We start from the raw sequence: 18,151 nt of genomic DNA, 5'->3' as shown, positions 1-18,151 counted from the left end.
AATCATCTGACACGACAACAATCATCATTCCATCTGACACCTCATCTTTTGATTAAGATGTTAAAATGCAAAGTATTCAATTTAAAGCAGATGTCGAGGCCTGACAATGATGCATGGCTCTAACAGACAGGAATTTCGTCTCTCACATGAAACCGGGATTCATCGCCACTCGCCCCCATCACTGACAGGGCAGCACCTGGCCAAAAAACAGCTCAAAAGCCACATCTACCCGTCCAGGAAGCAATTTGTTTTCTCCTGACAATGACTATAGCAAGCTAGTCGAAACGTTGAGACCAAAGAGTTAACTAACTCCGCGGTAGTGCAGTTAAACGCGCTCGTGTAAGCTAAAGTAGTAGTAGTCCCAGCCAATTTGATATACCTTCCGCCAAGGTAGTAGTTAAAAAGCAGAAAAGTAAATCGTTGTCATGTTGGTGCATACGAACTATTGTGGACGATGTTCAAATTTAATTCTAGGCATTTACTTACAAAGGTTTGATGCATTTGTAGGCTTATGGCCTCTATTATAATTTTAGGTGTTAATAAACAATTTTCGTAAATCTGTTGTAACGGTGGGATTAATGAAAATTCTGACATATCTATCTAATAATACTAAGCTTCACACTGTCAATTTGCCTGGGCCATTACGTTACACATTTTTAGTAAAAATGATGGTTAAAATAATCGAACCCAGATAGTATCTCCTTTTTACCGATAAGGGGCTCTTGGCTGCAGTTGCGTCGCTGATAGTTGTCATCGGCAATCTGAGTCTCCCAGGTAAAAGACCGCAAGACTAAACTAATGTAGCGCCACTCATTTTACTCTAAATCACGGACAAATTATACGTCAAGACGTACACCGCTATTACTAAGCACAGAATGGCGCAATGTATCATAAGTTTGCGCTAACGAGTCATCGCAAGATTGTCATCGCTCACTAAAACTTTGCGAAGAGTGTTCTCATCGCAAAGTTTTAGTGAAATCGCTATCAAAAATCCGTCGCTAAGTAGCGATGGATTTTGGATTTAGCGATCGATTTCGGCGTTTGCGACGATCGCAAAGCGTTAGTGAAATCGGCCCCATAGCTCTAAACAAATTATACCTGACAAGTAGATACACACATGGTGTTACCGCAAACCAAATAAATCTCAACATGCAGTGCCTCAAATCCCATTTATTATAGACTTGCCATCAAAGAAACATTTTCTTATTTTCTTTTTGAGGCATCCCTTAATAAATCGATTTAGAAAAAGAAAAGAAAAACTAATCCCAATGACAAGCACACGGCAGTGGTAATTTTGATGTACATAAAAAGAAAAGAAAAAGTTCTTGTACGAGGTCGATTCCTACGTAATTCACGTGTAACACATCCTCTCATTGACTCAATTAACTGTTGTTTCCTCCTCCTGCATTTGCTCCTTACACGGGTCCACATTTACCGCGAACGAAGAGGTGGGGATGAGGACTTTTTCACAGGAGCATAATCTCATCATTTATACCATTCGTTAGTATAATCACACCGCTTGCAGCTGAAATTTCCCCGCGGTACGTTGTCAACGCGAGCTTCAGACTCGTCGTTAATTTGTTTTCTTTCACGCAGAGACACCAAGAGGAAAAGTGCAGTCTGGATCATCACATTACTAATGTTTATCCAGATAAGATGAACTGACTTGTTATTGGCAGTCAAATTATGTTCACAATCTGAGCAATCCAGAGAAGTTTTTTCTTCTCACCAAATTACGAGTCAGGCCTAATTTAAAGGCAGTGTACACCTTTGGTAATTGTCAAATTGTTCTCACTTCGCGTATCCCAACATACTGAAAATGTGGACTCATTACTGGTAAAGTTGCAAGTGAATAATGAAAGAAAAAACCACCCTTTTTTCACAAATTTGTGTGCTTTCAGATGCCTAATACAAGGCTTTATATCTTAGGTCTTTTAATATTATTTAAGCGAGACATTATTTCTTTCTCAAAAACTACGTTACTTCAGAGGGATCCGTTTCTCACAATGTTTTTATACTACCAACAGCACTCCATTACTCATTATACACAGTAAGTTTTTCATGCTAACAGTTATTTAGAGTGATTATTTATAGTGTCCAGTATAGAAGGCCAGATTAATAGACAACCATGAAGCAGAGTGAGGTACGAATCACCATCATTACCCCTCTCCGAATACTCGCTCGGACTGAAACTTGTCTATGTGTACATTAAACTCGAGTTGCGGTCGATTGGATAGAAGCAAGCACATGGAAGTGGAAAGGTTTGGTCGGCAAAATCAATTGACGCAAAACACCTACACGGGCAAACGGCAGTTTCGGTTATCCGTTGTTTAGTTTGTTTTTATTCATGTGGACATGCCCAAGCTCATTTTAAAATCGATCTGAACTAACACATTGCCAGTCCCCTGGCCTAGCCATCATTTCAATGCTCCCATGAACACGACGAACACCACATAGCATCTAGGTTTTTAAAGAAACGAACAGAAGAGTGAAAAACGCCTAAATATCGGACGTCATACTTCGAGCCTTGTGAATAACGCCAGAGAGTGGCCTCTAGCCTACGTCAATCCCCGCCCATCTTCACCTTTCACCTACATTCATTTCAACATGAAGACGAACGTAAGTGCAGCTGCCAAACGTCACCTCGGACCAATCAAAACACAGATACAGACTGCCTACGTCACTGCACGTTAATCCAATGAAACTATTGTATCCAATGCAATCGCTGGTTCTAAAAAGCAAGCACCTGTATTTATCATTGCAGATAAAGACAGGGGACCAGTCTAAGTGAAAACGAGCTGATGTTTGGGATAGGGAGAGCAGTGGCGAAAGATTGGTCTCGTTGCTTGCTTCTGGAAGCAAACACTAACTGTAAAGCAACAAATTATATTTGTAACTGCACCGGCAATTTCTTTTTAAAGACGTCGGGCCTTGTCACTCGATGCAACTTTTGCAGGCAACTTGGAGGCAACCAACTGTTTTGCATGTTACATGACCACTTTGGTAGCACAGGGGTCGCTTTTGTTTAAACAATGTCCTACGATCAACGAGCAAACAATGTAAACATGCATTCCCCCTCTTGGAGAAACCTTGAACGGGTTGCCTGTAAATTGCCTCGTGTGACATGACCCTAGTGGGGATCCCGAGACCAATCTTAGGGTGCGTTCGTTAGGGTGCGTTCCAGGACGAACGTGGGTAATTATCTGCACACGTTCGTCCTGAAAAAAAAAAACCCACCACACACCGGGGTCGACCCGGGGAAGCTAAACGAACGCACGCACCCACACATAGCCTAAACATCTGACATCACACTTCGAGGCTCGTGAATAACGCCACCCAGAGACCTGCCTCCAGACCGGCGTGCACTTTCACCTTTGCCCTACACTCATTTCACATAGAGACACGCACTTAAATTCTATATCGCGGACGTGGTAGGAGTGTACTGTTTGGGCACTTATGGAAAGCTCATAAAGAGGCCCAGTCTATCTTACACCAAGTTTAGAGGTAATATTCAAAATCCTTCTTGAGATATCACTCAGACAAGTTACCAGTCACATACACGCACCCATACGATCCTGCTATTTTGTTCTACGGTTCCCTTTTCTAAAGAATTCCCTTATGGGGTCCAGGTTGAATAAAGAGTTTCATTGCCCCATTTTGCTAAAGACTCCACCAGGTAACTTCTGTAAGCCTACACGCAAACAAACAAAAACCCTACGCAGCTCTGGGACCCAATCGCCCCCATGGACCCATGTGGAATAGTCCAGTCTAGGACATCAAGAACTATGACCCCCCCCAAGGGCATTACACTTTGGAAAAAAACAAGTGAAGGAAATAAATTGTGTGCCACGACTAACCTTGATTAAAGCCATTATACACTTTCGGTAAACAGTATTGTCCAAGTCCCACACTTCGTTTATCACAACTTATATATAAAATAACAATCCTGTGGAAATTTAGTATCATGACATGTGTTTATAACAAATCCGTAATTCTCGTTAACGAGAATTTATATTGTTTTACCGTTTTCTCAAAAAGTAAAGCATTTCATGGACTAATATTTCAAGAGAAGTCTTTCACCATTACCTTCTGTAAATTATTTGTAAATCTGTGAACTTTTTTTTTTCTGTACCGAAAGGGTCCAATGGCTTTAAGTTCTTTTTTAAGAATTAACAGACTCTTTCGAAATGAAAGTGCAATCAATCACGAGACAAATTGACATCGGGTGATGATCTTCGGCCTTTTTAAATCGGTTAAATTGTCGAGGTAAGGGGAAATGAAATTTCACTCTCTCTTTTAATGAGTAAAATTTCTGGGTTAAAAATTATCTTGAGTTTGGAGGGGCAAAAAGGAAACAAAAACCGTAGCCCGTAGATTTGCCCCGGTGCTGACACTAACAAGAGGTTATTTATTAGGGAAAGAAGGATGCGTGGTGTCCATCTGAAGCCGAAGGCAGTAAAGCACAAACAGGATCACCTTGTCCAGAAAAAAATACCCGGCAGAATTTAATCAGAGGTAGCTTCATATAAGCTGGGCGTATTGATTGCCAGTTGCACGGTATACACCAGTAAACACTATTATTGAGCTACGGGTAAGAATAGTGCCAGTGGTACTAATGTTATTTAATGCCAATACTAAACTCACATCGATCGCATCAATGTTTAGTTTCTGTTTACACCGAGCGGTTTACTAGCACCGGATTCAAACTCTGGTGTTTCTGATCAGCAGAGTGTGGGTTCGAGTCCCAGTCTTGACACATGTGTCCTATAAGCAAGACACCTTTTAAGACCACGATGCTTCGTCTTTCGGATGGCACGTAAAGCCTTTGGTCCCGTGTGTTGCGTGACGCACGTAAAATAAGTGCAATTTATCAAAAATTCGCCCGGTGTTCCTGGTTTGATATGGTCGGCACATTGTTGAAAATTTCATGGTTTATAGGATTTGAGGCATTGCATGGTGAGGTATCAATGAATATTTGGTTTGTGGTAACACCAATGTATGTATCCACTTGCCAGGTAGAGTTTGTTCTTTAGAGAACTGTCTTTTAATAATCTACTGTTACATGGTTAGTATAATTGTATAGATCTACATTTGCATACCGAATTAAAGCAATTGAATGGTTCCAACAACCAAAGTTATTATTTGCCTTTAAAAACACTGGACACTATTGGTAATTGTTAAAGACCAGTCTTCTCACTTGCTGGATATCTCATGCATAAAATAAAAAAATGTAAAAATTTGAGCTCAATCGGTCATCGAAGTTGTGAGTTAGGCCTAATAATGAAATAAAAAACACCCCTGTCACACGTAGTTGCGTGCTTTCAGATGCTTGATTTCGATACCCCAAATTCTAAACTTGAGGTCTCCAAACCACATTCGTGGAAAATTACTTCTTTCTCGAAAACTACTTAACTTCAGAGGGAGCCGTTTCTCACAATTTTTTAAACTATCAACCTCTCCCCATTACTCGTATAAAGGTTTTATGCTATTACATTATTTTGAAGAAATAGCCATTAGTGTCCACTGCCTTTAAAAGAGATTGACAAAACAAAATCATAGAAAACGTAGAAGCGATGCCCCCAAAAAGGTGCATTATTTACGTTCAAGTTGAGATTCATGTCAGGCGCTTTACTGTCATTCACGTCCATCTTTTAAACCCCCGAAAGGGAAAATAATGTCCTTCAAGAGGATTGAGCTACGGTCGGCAAAACATCTATAAATAGTGTTTTTCTGTCAATCCCCCGATCCCGCGATCCAAGTTATTATTCATTAGTGATTTAAGGTCAGCGCGGGAAATGGATTTGTATAAATAAATCTGCAGAAGTGGGTAGATGGACAACAGTTGCACCTGGCGGATAAAAGTATCAAAGGTTTTTATTTACAGGATGTTTGGTTCACGAACAAAGCAGGAAAATTTCATTTTATTACAAAGACTGGCCTACATGTGCAAATGGCAACCTTTAATAGACTTTCCATGCAATTTTCATCACATTTGAAAAATATTTTTCCTGGGCGACAAAAATAAATATATTGGAAATCAGAGTTTTATATATAACTAGACATAAGAATTTGTTTGATAACAAATTCGAGGTGTTCGGATTTCTGGCCTGAATTAACGAGCCATCACTTTTTAAGTTTAGTTGACTGGGGAGATAGTGAGCTATGCTGTGTGTTATTGTGAAAACAAAGTGAATAGCTATTAAATAACCTTTTTTCTAAGCGTTTTTTAGAACTTCCAGTTTAGACAGGTGAAAAGGTCAATACAAGGTCATGAACATATTCTTTTTTGTGAAGTATGTGGAGCCCTTTCATATGGTGTATATTGTCGAGATGGCTTGTGTAGTTAAGGAAATATGAATTTATGAATATTGACGACTGTAGAAGAGACTAGATTTAACCGAAGGGAAGGATTAAGTGACAAAACGCTTTGAGCAGAAACTATACAGGAAGTTGCAGCACACTTGGGGTTTGTTCATACAAGTTTCAGTTTTTCTCAAAATTGGCGGAGAACGTTCAGGCAGAAGAAGACGGAGAAATGAAGGTTTGTCATATTAAACTTCAGCTTCCGGTTTGACAGGATTTAAAGGTCAAATGGGGTCACACTTTGTGCAAAACATATAGAATTGCCAGATAGCTCAAAATTGATGTAATGATTATTAATGTACCACGTTTCATTAATAAGATACACAATTTTGTATGTACAAACTTATACTTCCGGGTTCGACCGGAAATGATGGTCAAATGAGGTCACACATTGTAAACATTTGTAGAATCGTCGAAGGGCCTTAAAATTAAGTTATTATATTAATACACAAAATAATATTATTCAGATACGATTTTTTATAAAACAAACTACTACTTCCGGTTTCGACCGGAAGTAAAGGTCAAATGGGGTCACACCCTGTGTAAGATTTGTTTAATACTTCATGACCTTTCATATGGTGTAAAGATCACGTATGTAGCATATCTGATTCTGGAGATATGAGTATTTTAATAAAAAACTTCAATTTAATATAATGACGTCATCGATGACGTCATCATTCCAAATTTTGTTCTTTGTCATATACACGCTTTGGTCTAAGTACGTGGTAAGTTTCAAGTCCGTACATGCTGTATTTTTTGAGATAGCAAAATAATTTTTTTTCGACCTCGTGTACCATTTTCGTTGTGACGTAGCTATGACGTCACACATTATATTTTTAGAATGCTCTTGAGTTAAAAAAAATTTTATGCATTGGACATTTTTTCATATTTTTATTCACTTAGGCTCTAGAGCCCAAAATAACATGATTTGTTACTTTAACTTCCGGTTTCGACCGGAAGTAAAGGTCAAATGGGGTCACGTTGTGCACCGCATTTGTAGATCTTTATAAGAGGTTTTATGTAAAAAAAGAATCTTGAACGTAGCTCTTTTGGTTTTGAAGATATGATTTTTCTAATTATTTAAGGTTTATTTCACGTTTATTTAACGTAATGACGTCATCAATGACGTCACCATTCCAAAAAAGTTGCGGTGCCGTCTACTCACCGAGGTTGATGTTCATGAGAAGTTTCAAGTTCATACAAGTTTCAGTTTTTCTCAAAATTGGCGGAGAACGTTCAGGCAGAAGAAGAAGACGGAGAAACTAGACATAAGAATTTGTTTGATAACAAATTCGAGGTGTTCGGATTTCTGGCCTGAATTAACGAGCCATCACTTTTTAAGTTTAGTTGACTGGGGAGATAGTGAGCTATGCTGTGTGTTATTGTGAAAACAAAGTGAATAGCTATTAAATAACCTTTTTTCTAAGCGTTTTATCACGTTGTGCACCGCATTTGTAGATCTTTATAAGAGGTTTCATGTACAAAAAGAATCTTGAACGTAGCTCTTTTGGTTTTGAAGATATGATTTTTCAAATTATTTAAGGTTTATTTAACGTTTATTTAACGTAATGACGTCACCATTCCAAAAAAGTTGCGGTGCCGTCTACTCACCGAGGTTGATGTTCATGAGAAGTTTCAAGTTCATACAAGTTTCAGTTTTTCTCAAAATTGGCGGAGAACGTTCAGGCAGAAGAAGACGGAGAAATGAAGGTTTGTCATATTAAACTTCAGCTTCCGGTTTGACAGGATTTAAAGGTCAAATGGGGTCACACTTTGTGCAAAACATATAGAATTGCCAGAGAGCTCAAAATTGATGTAATGATTATTAATGTACCACGTTTCATTAATAAGATACACAATTTTGTATGTACAAACTTATACTTCCGGGTTCGACCGGAAATGAAGGTCAAATGAGGTCACACATTGTAAACATTTGTAGAATCGTCGAAGGGCCTTAAAATTAAGTTATTATATTAATACACAAAATAATATTATTCAGATACGATTTTTTATAAAACAAACTACTACTTCCGGTTTCGACCGGAAGTAAAGGTCAAATGGGGTCACACCCTGTGTAAGATTTGTTTAATACTTCATGACCTTTCATATGGTGTAAAGATCACGTATGTAGCATATCTGATTCTGGAGATATGAGTATTTTAATAAAAAACTTCAATTTAATATAATGACGTCATCGATGACGTCATCATTCCAAATTTTGTTCTTTGTCATATACACGCTTTGGTCTAAGTACGTGGTAAGTTTCAAGTCCGTACATGCTGTATTTTTTGAGATAGCAAAATAATTTTTTTTTCGACCTCGTGTACCATTTTCGTTGTGACGTAGCTATGACGTCACACATTATATTTTTAGAATGCTCTTGAGTTAATAAAAATTTTATGCATTGGACATTTTTTCATATTTTTATTCACTTAGGCTCTAGAGCCCAAAATAACATGATTTGTTACTTTAACTTCCGGTTTCGACCGGAAGTAAAGGTCAAATGGGGTCACGTTGTGCACCGCATTTGTAGATCTTTATAAGAGGTTTTATGTAAAAAAAGAATCTTGAACGTAGCTCTTTTGGTTTTGAAGATATGATTTTTCTAATTATTTAAGGTTTATTTAAGGTTTATTTAACGTAATGACGTCATCAATGACGTCACCATTCCAAAAAAGTTGCGGTGCCGTCTACTCACCGAGGTTGATGTTCATGAGAAGTTTCAAGTTCATACAAGTTTCAGTTTTTCTCAAAATTGGCGGAGAACGTTCAGGCAGAAGAAGAAGACGGAGAAAAAAAAAACAAAAAAAAAAAAACTTAACAATAACAATAGGTTTTCGGCTAAAAGCCGAACACCTAAAAAAAAAAAAAAAAAAAAAAAAAACTTAACAATAACAATAGGTTTTCGGCTAAAAGCCGAACACCTAAAAAAAAAAAAAAAAAAAAAAAAAACTTAACAATAACAATAGGTTTTCGGCTAAAAGCCGAACACCTAAAAAAAAAAAAAACTTAACAATAACAATAGGTTTTCGGCTAAAAGCCGAACACCTAAAAAGAAATCCATGTCTGTTTAGAGGAGACAGGAAGCAACCGGTAGCATCATCCCTTTAATGGCAGGGGCAGGGCGGCTTCTTTAATGACAAACAAATGTGATAACAACAAAATAATACATTATTAATAATAACAGTGATTGTTAATAATACTAATATTGCTGTATACATTTACCGTAACTTTCACGACATTACATGTTGCTCACAAGTACAGATACTTTTGGCACTTCGGAGATTTGGTCGACTTTAGATCCACATACTTTTTGAAGATTGGAGATTTTCAAAGAAGTAACGGGGATGTAAAGACAAAACAAATTAACTTATGTCTGAAAGTTTACTGATTAATGTTGTAGGTCTACATTAGACATTGTTTGTATGTAAAATATTTCCCTTCTGAAAATTACGTCATATTCGAGAAAACTGTTTCTGAAAACCTAACAAAATGCTCGTGATTGTAACTTATTTCCCCCTACTCACAACAACGGACTAAAGGCGGTGGACACTATTGGTAATAACTCAAAAGAATTATCAGCATAGAACCTTACTTGATGACGAGTAATGGGGAGAGGTTGATAGTACAAAACATTGTGAGAAACGGCTCCCTCTGAAGTGACGTAGTTTTTGAGAAAGAAGTAACTTTCCACGAATTTGATTTCGAGACCTCAAGTTTAGAAATTGAGGTCTCGAAAACAAGCATCTGAAAGCACACAACTTCGTGTGACAAGGTTGTTTTTTTCTTTCACAGTTATCTCGCAACTCCGACGACCAATCGAGCTCAAATGTTCACAGGTTTGTTATTTTATGCATCTGTTGAGATACACCAAGTGAGAAGACTGGTCTTTGACAATTACCAATAGTGTTCAATGTCTTAAACCCAAATGTTTTAACAAACATGTTTGTTATTTCACCTGTATCCATCATATTCTGAACACTGACTGAGACTATTTTGTCAGGTCTACCAAATCAACGCATTTAACTCATTCAATTGCCTGGGAAACAAAACATTGTCAACATTTTTGAACAGCCTGAACTCGACTCATAGACGTATAACACATCTCTAAAAAATGATAAAGAAAAAGGTCCGCTTTTAGTCCGCTTATATCCACAAACTTACAAAGAGATAACGAGGATTGCTGGTGGAAAGATATCCTCAATTAAAATACCTCAACCGAAATGAACAAATGTCTCCCATTACAAACCAGCCTATCTAGTTGGAAAACACATTGAAACGTTAATTTCCAAAAACAAACCGACTAGTCGCAAAAACATGTTGACCAAAGGTACACAACCAAAGCTCTCAATTTAGGTCAGGGAATTTTCTTGAATCTTAGCGGTGAAACTAAGAAAACACCAAAAGCAAACAAAGGCTCGTTTATATGTATATAAACTGGAGAATAACCCTTCCAATTTGCTGTAATAATGCCCAAGCAAAACCACAGTTTGCACTCGGGTATTTTGGGTTTAGTTTTAAAGCTCGTAGTCCCACTATGCGGATGAAGTATCCCAAAGACTACGTCAGCTATTAATGTTGCAATGAGCAGGCCATCAAACCTTTGTAAAACATGTATTTATAAAACTAGTGAAGGGGAGATGACATTCGATTTCGACACAGACCAGTCATCCGTCTTTGTATATATATAACTTTGTATCATAACATTAATGAGTAGGGGTGATGGCCTTAACAAACAACAATTACAAACAAGTACATATCCATGAATAGAAAACAAGAGGGGAAAGGGATTAAGGGAAGGATCCAGAAAAACGGGAAAATTATAGCCAATCAAAGTTTCAATTTTAGAAACAATTGGTGGCTGTGAACCAATAGGAGTAGAGTGGTGAGAACAAAGGATGGTCAGTATGAAAGGATGTACTGTTTTAATGTACTGTTTTGAACCCTTGGTCGATGGGTAGATGTCGCACTTTTTAAGGTTTCAGCCGTCGATTTCACCAAACTCTTCCTGACTTAGGATTTATCTTAGGACTTAGGCCGAGTCCCGGCCCTGCACTGTAGCATGCAAACCTGAAGATTACTCGTCCTAACTCGAGATAGGATTAATCCTAGTGTTTTCTTGAAATCGGCTGCAGTTTTTGTAGTGGAGCAATACATAAGAACCCTATCCTCAAAATTTAAATAAAGATATTGGTATTTTAACAATTCATCCCGTAAAGGTGAAAGTTTTCTCAAATGAATTTGTAACATTGTTCATACCGTTTTTGTTTACCATTTAAATGTAATTTCGATATTTTTATACTTCTGATTTTTTTTTTTTTTTTTTTTAAATGTTATCGATTAAAAATGAGGCCCCAGCCTGAAGGGTTTGAAAAACTTCAAACACTTTTGCCGTTGACGGCATGCGTCAAGATGACAATATTTTGACGTCATGTATGGGAGTTTGCTTTGTTTTATACCTCAACGCAAATTTGAGCTCCCGCATCATATGACGTAACATGAGTGATGACGTAACAGAGCTTTTCGCGAATCTTTTAGAAATATGCTGGATAAGGGTATTCAAAATGTTGTTTTTACAGAAGTAAAATATTTATACTCATATGACTCAAAGTCATTTTCGATTGAAAACATTTTAAATGAAATTCAGTAAAGATCACGACTTGCCAGATAAAGTGAAAAAAAAAGGTCTTTCGGTAAAATTCCGGTCATGCAACAATTCCTGGCACGTGATCTGTTCAGGTTTTTAGTGGTTTCTAATCAAGTTCAAGTGAACTATCTGTTTATAAGATTAAAGGCAGTGGACACTGCTGGTAATTACTCAAAATAATTATTAGCATAAAACCTTTCTCTGTATTGAGTAATGGGGAGAGGTTGATAGCATACAAAAATGAGAGAAACGGCTCCCTCTGAAGTAATGTAGTTATCAAAAAAGAAGCAATTTTCCACGAATTTGACTGCGAGACCTCAGATTTAGAATTTGAGGTCTCTCGAAGTCAAGCGTCTGAAAGCTACAACTTTGTGTGACAAGGGTGTTTTTCCTGTCATTGATATCTCGCAACTTTGATGACCGATTGAGCTCAAATTTTCACAGGTTTGTTGTTTTATGCAAATGTTAAGATACACCAAGTGAGAAGACTGGTCTTTTACAGTTACGAATAGTGTCCATTGTCTTTAAAAGAACGTTATCAAGTTTAAGTCGATTTACTTATACACTTGGGCTACTGTATCTTTAGGGGTTTGTATAGAGGGGGGAAACAGAATACACTCTCTCCATAGAGCACACTTTATGAAAGAAAATTGAAACCACAAACACTGTCAAAGCTCTGCTTTATTGAAATAACTCTCGGTCAAGTTGCTTCTCAATTACCACTTTCCTTTTGTTGAAAAGTAAACATAATCGGTTTATACGAAGGATTTTATGACCATTTTTGCCCTTCGTTGTCATCCATTAACTAAACCAGTTGAGGGTAGAGTTCGTATTGAGTGTTCACCTACGGTTCCAGATTGTTTTCAGCTTATGTCATTAAAAAACGTACTACCTGGTATCATGTTTTCAATTTGAGTGTAAACTGACCTTTTGAAGTATAATCCTTTCAGAGGTTATCCAACAATTTTAATTTAAAGACGTTGGACACTTTTGGTTATTGTCAATGTCTCAACAGTTGGTGTACGAAAAATAACAAACCTGTGAAAATTTGAGCTCAATCGGTCGTCGAAGTTGCGAGCTAATAATGAAAGAAAAAAACACCCTTGTCACACGAAGTTGTATGCTTTCAGATGCTTGATTTCGAGACCTCAAAATTCTAAATCTGAGGTCTCGAAATCAAAATCGTGGAAAATTACTACTTTCATGAAAACTACATTTCTTCAGAGGGAGCAGTTTCTCACAATGTGATTTACTATCCACTGGTCGAGCAGTACAACTCTCCTCATAGCAACCACTACTCACACAGAGATGTTTTACATGGTGTCACCACAAACCTAACATGCATAAACCTTAGGTCTAATCTTTCAATCTTCAATGTTTCTTCATTGAGTTTACAATTCAATAAATGAGATCGGTCTCCCTCCCCCTCTTGGCAGGCGAGCAGATCGTGATCCAATAAAAACACTTCACATCTTGTTTGCCAATATTATTAAACATACAGTAAATGCATGTTTACTCTCCCATCAAAAAGAGAAAAAACCACGACCGGAGGATTTTGTCAATCTCCCGCCAAAACCAAAAAAGCGTGAACTGAACATCTGTTTGTCTTATTTTTGAAAAATTAAGAAAGAAAGCACGTGTACGCAGTTGAGAAATATCGATCGCATACGGTTCTTCCCCGGTCAGATTTTATTTCTCACGTACAAAGCGCAGCAGAATGCACGGTTATGCTTCCAGATGATCAATATTTTGTTTTCCTTGTGGGGGAAAAAAGGGTCGACCGGGCTTGCCTGAGAAGGGGTATACCGTGAAATGAAGCGAATCACCCCGGGCGTTCCTCCTGGCATGGGATGGTATAAACACCACGAGGTTTAAAATACAGGTGAAATGAGGGATGGGGTTCAGATTGGCTAATGCTTCGGTAAATCCATTTTCTCTTTAAATTCTCAATCTTGTCTCTGGTCTTTTGGAGACTGAAGGTAGGAAGGGCAAGGTCCAAGACACCTGGAATTGAGTTGCCAAGTACGTCTTTTTATTTACCGTTTTAAAAGAAAATCAAACTGTATGATTATTTGTTTTTGTTCCAAGTTAAATTCCTTTCCGTATGACTTATTCATTAACTGTATTTTGTTTTTATAATATTGTTACCCTCCCCAGGGTTACGGGGTGTGTTCCAGTTTGGAAACATACATAATACAATACCATGAAATTATTAATTTGTGATTGTCACCTGTAAATAAATACAGTGTAACGCATTTTGGTTTTGCGTGTTTTAAAATGTCTTTTACTTAACAATACTTAGATAAAAAAATAAGAAAATGAAAGGAGAAAAGATCTATGTAGTACAGCTACCAATCATATTATTAAAACATGTTAAGTTTTTCAGCCACACACTCTTGTGGACCTTCTATTCAGTATGCTGGACAAAGTGCTAATTTTGATTTGAGGTACAAATCATGAATAATCACGTACACTTTCGCGAGACGTAATGCATAATTCACGAGTGCTTAATACGTAAATTATTTACGTATTGGGATTTGGGTTATAACTATAGTTACATTTGTGTTTGCTGTCCCTTTTAATACACTGGAAATTTCGGTAATTGTCAAAGACAAGTATTCTCACTTGGTGTATCTCAACACACAATAACACATTCTATGACATTTTAGACTCAATTGGTCGTCGAAGTTACGAGAGAATAATGGAAGAAAAAACACCCTTGTCACACAAGTTGTGTGCTTTCAGCTGAGGTCTCTTATTCAACATAAATGTTTCAGTGAGAAATTGCCTCTTTCTCAAAAACTAAGTTACTTCAGAGGGAGCCGTTTCTCACAATGTTTTCTACCATAAATAGCTTTATTGCTCGTTATGAAGTAAGTTTTTATGCTAACAATATTGTTTACCAATAGTGTCCAGTGTCTTTAAAAGGAGTCTTGTTACTGCCTAATGGTCTGAAAATCAACACCTAGAATACAAAAACTTATATACCGTATACATTGGCACCGAGACTTATGCCGTATTACGGTGTCACCAGACGGCAGGCCAGTTTGCGAAACTTTCAACTAATCACCACGAGTTGGAACGTGACAAATGAATACAGACTTGAATTTCTTTCAATGCTATTCTGCTCATTAAAAAGAAAACCCCAGGTTGTTGTCTTGGAAACAATTACAAACCCATTGTCATCTCACCCTTCATGACAAAACTTCCACACTGTCTTTTTAACATTACTTGTGTTTATTAGTTTACCCTCTGTTTACTTAAAGAAAACCGTTGCAAAAAACAAGGCATCAAAATTCGAGACATTTTTTCAACCAAGTCGAGGACAAAACACGCGAGACGGTCCTTACCCAAACATTTACAAATCTTCATAGAATGAAAACCCTTGCATGTAATTAGATATCCCTTGAGGCTTCAATAACAAACAAATGACGCTAATACAACGTGACTGTAAAAGTGACAGGGGTATTTTTCTCTCTCTCCCGTCTCGCGACTCGCTAATAAGTATCATTTGAGCCGGCTAATGATAAACAAGTTTTCACCTCGGCCCCGTGTTTATTATTAGCGGCGTGTGTGAATAATCGTTGAACACACACTGTCACGCTTGGGGCTCGGATTGAATCAGCATAACTGGCACACCAAGGATACGGATCAAAATGTTTGACTGTAAATGTATCTTCTTCTATCGCATACTACGAATAGTTTTCTTGCTTAGCATCGCGCAGAAGAAATACAGCATGGTCGTAACACTTTAAAGGCAGGGGACACTATTGGTAATTGTCAAAGACTAGCCTTCACAGTTGGTGTATCTCAACATATGCATAAAATAACAAACCTGTGAAAATTTGAGCTCAATCGGACATCGAACTTGGGATAATAATGAAAGAAAAAACACCCTTGTCACACGAAGTTGTGTGCGTTTAGATAGTTGATTTCGAGCCCTCAAGTTCTAAACCTGAGGTCTCGAAATCAAATTCGTGGAAAATAACTTCTTTCTCGAAAACTAAGGCACTTCAGAGGGAGCCATTTCTCACAATGTTTTATACCATCAACCTCTCCCCATTACTCGTCACCAAGAAAGGTTTCATGCTAATAATTATTTGAGTAATTACCAATAGTGTCCACTGCATTTAAGGAACGTATACTTGTTACACAAGACAAGTTTTCCAAGCAATTTGGAGGCAACCAACTGCGCAGTGCATGCTACACGACCACTTAGGTAGCACGTGCGTTATTTGTCAAACAATGTCTTACGATTCTCAAGAAATGTATGTAAAAAAATCAAATGTGAATGGATTCTCTTCTTTGAGATTGCTTGGAACTGTTCCCTGTTAGTTACCAAGTAGGCATGGTAAGTTGAAATTGCGCGTTCTAGGCCGGCAGGATACACTTTTGTGAAACGTCAAAGACCAGGCTCACTTGGAGCGCCCCAACACACAAATAAAACAACGAACCGGAACAAGTTGGACTCATTTTCCTCATCGAAGTCGCAAGAACAAATTACCTAAAATATACCCTCGCTGCAAAGAAGTGTGAGCTTTCAGATGACTGAGAAAAGCCTCATTACCAAAGATGTAACCTCCGTTTAAAGACCGTTGATACACGAGTGCGAGATCAAACAACTGTTACTTTAAAATACTGTTCATGAAGGGATAAAGCATTGATGGTAAATTCGATTGTTCTTTTCCAAAGCGATTGGCGATCTACGGATAGCGAGCCAAAATCAGATATGTTTGAATCCTCGATTGCTCTATAATTCTGTAACATGACTTAAAACAGCCGTCTGTCTTCCTTTCAACACGTGTGGCGCAGTCTCTCTTTCAAGGCGTTGTTCTTATCCAAATTGCTGCTCCATTCCGCCAGGAAATCACAAATACAAACACACACAGAACACCTGCTTTTGACTCTACCGTGCAATCCGACGGTGATTGACTTGGCGTTGCAGCTATCAATTTATGGTGGTGCATTGTGTCGACAGATCCGTTTCAAATTAACAACAGACGACGGCCGGGTATAATGCTATAGAGCTGTCGGTTGTCCGGTGTACAGTGCCGTTACAATATCCATTAATCCATTAAGGCAGGGTGTACGAAACGTATTGTCGAACGTAATTGTACATGTAAGTGAATTATATTGTATCGTGTCGACATATCCGATATATGAGATCTGTCGTTCGTTTGTTCTTTCAGTTAACAGTATCATTGCACTCTTTTAATCAATTACGGTAAGGTGTACAAATCAATGTCGAACGAATTGTTGCATGCAGTTGAATTATATGGCATTGTGTCGACAAATCCGCTTCAAATAAACAAACGATGTCCTGTTTACGGTGCCGTTACCACCCTTTTTAACCATTACGACAGCGTGCACAACAGTATATTGTTGCATATAGGCTAAGTGAATTTTATTGTAGGTGTCGACAGATCCGCTTCAATTTAACATCAGACGAGGCCAGGTATATAATGCAATGAGATTTTTAGTTCGTTCGTCTGGTTTACGGTGCCGTTATAATCGCAATTAAACCATTACGGCAGTGTACAAAAACGTTGCCGAACGTAATTATTGCAGTTTAATGTATTATATTGTATTGTGTCGACAGATCCGCTTCAAATTAACAACAGAAAAGGCCGGGTATATTGCAATGAGAGCTAGCTCTCTTTCCTTCGTCCGGTTAACGGTGCATTCCGTTATCCAATATTAATCCCTTGCGACAGGATGTACCAAAACGTTGTCGTACGTAATTATTGCATATAAGGGGTTTAGTGAATCATATTGTTTTGTGTCGACAGCACAGACGAGACTATATATGTATTATGCAATATCATGAGTTTATTCGTTGGTTCACTGTAAGGTTCCGTAGTAATCTCATTTCAAAACGGGGGTGTGTACAAAACGTTGTAAAACGTAAATGCTGCTTATAGGTTAATTATTATATTATATGCGACTCATTGGATGAGGGCCTCCAAAAGGAGGGTAAAACCCAATGCACTATGTGTGCTCGCAAGCACAAATATCTTGTTGTTGGAAAAAAACCAGCTTGGCCTAACGCACTCTTAACAAAAAAGCGAGTGTACTCATTTTCGAACCATCCAGTGTGAAAGAAAGACTCTCTAATAATACTCTGTATTTGTTGCCTTGCAA

Source organism: Asterias rubens, chromosome 10, assembly GCF_902459465.1.
Source record: "Asterias rubens chromosome 10, eAstRub1.3, whole genome shotgun sequence".
In the NCBI taxonomy this organism is placed as follows: domain Eukaryota; kingdom Metazoa; phylum Echinodermata; class Asteroidea; order Forcipulatida; family Asteriidae; genus Asterias; species Asterias rubens.
Note: the sequence above shows the minus strand (reverse complement) of the source record.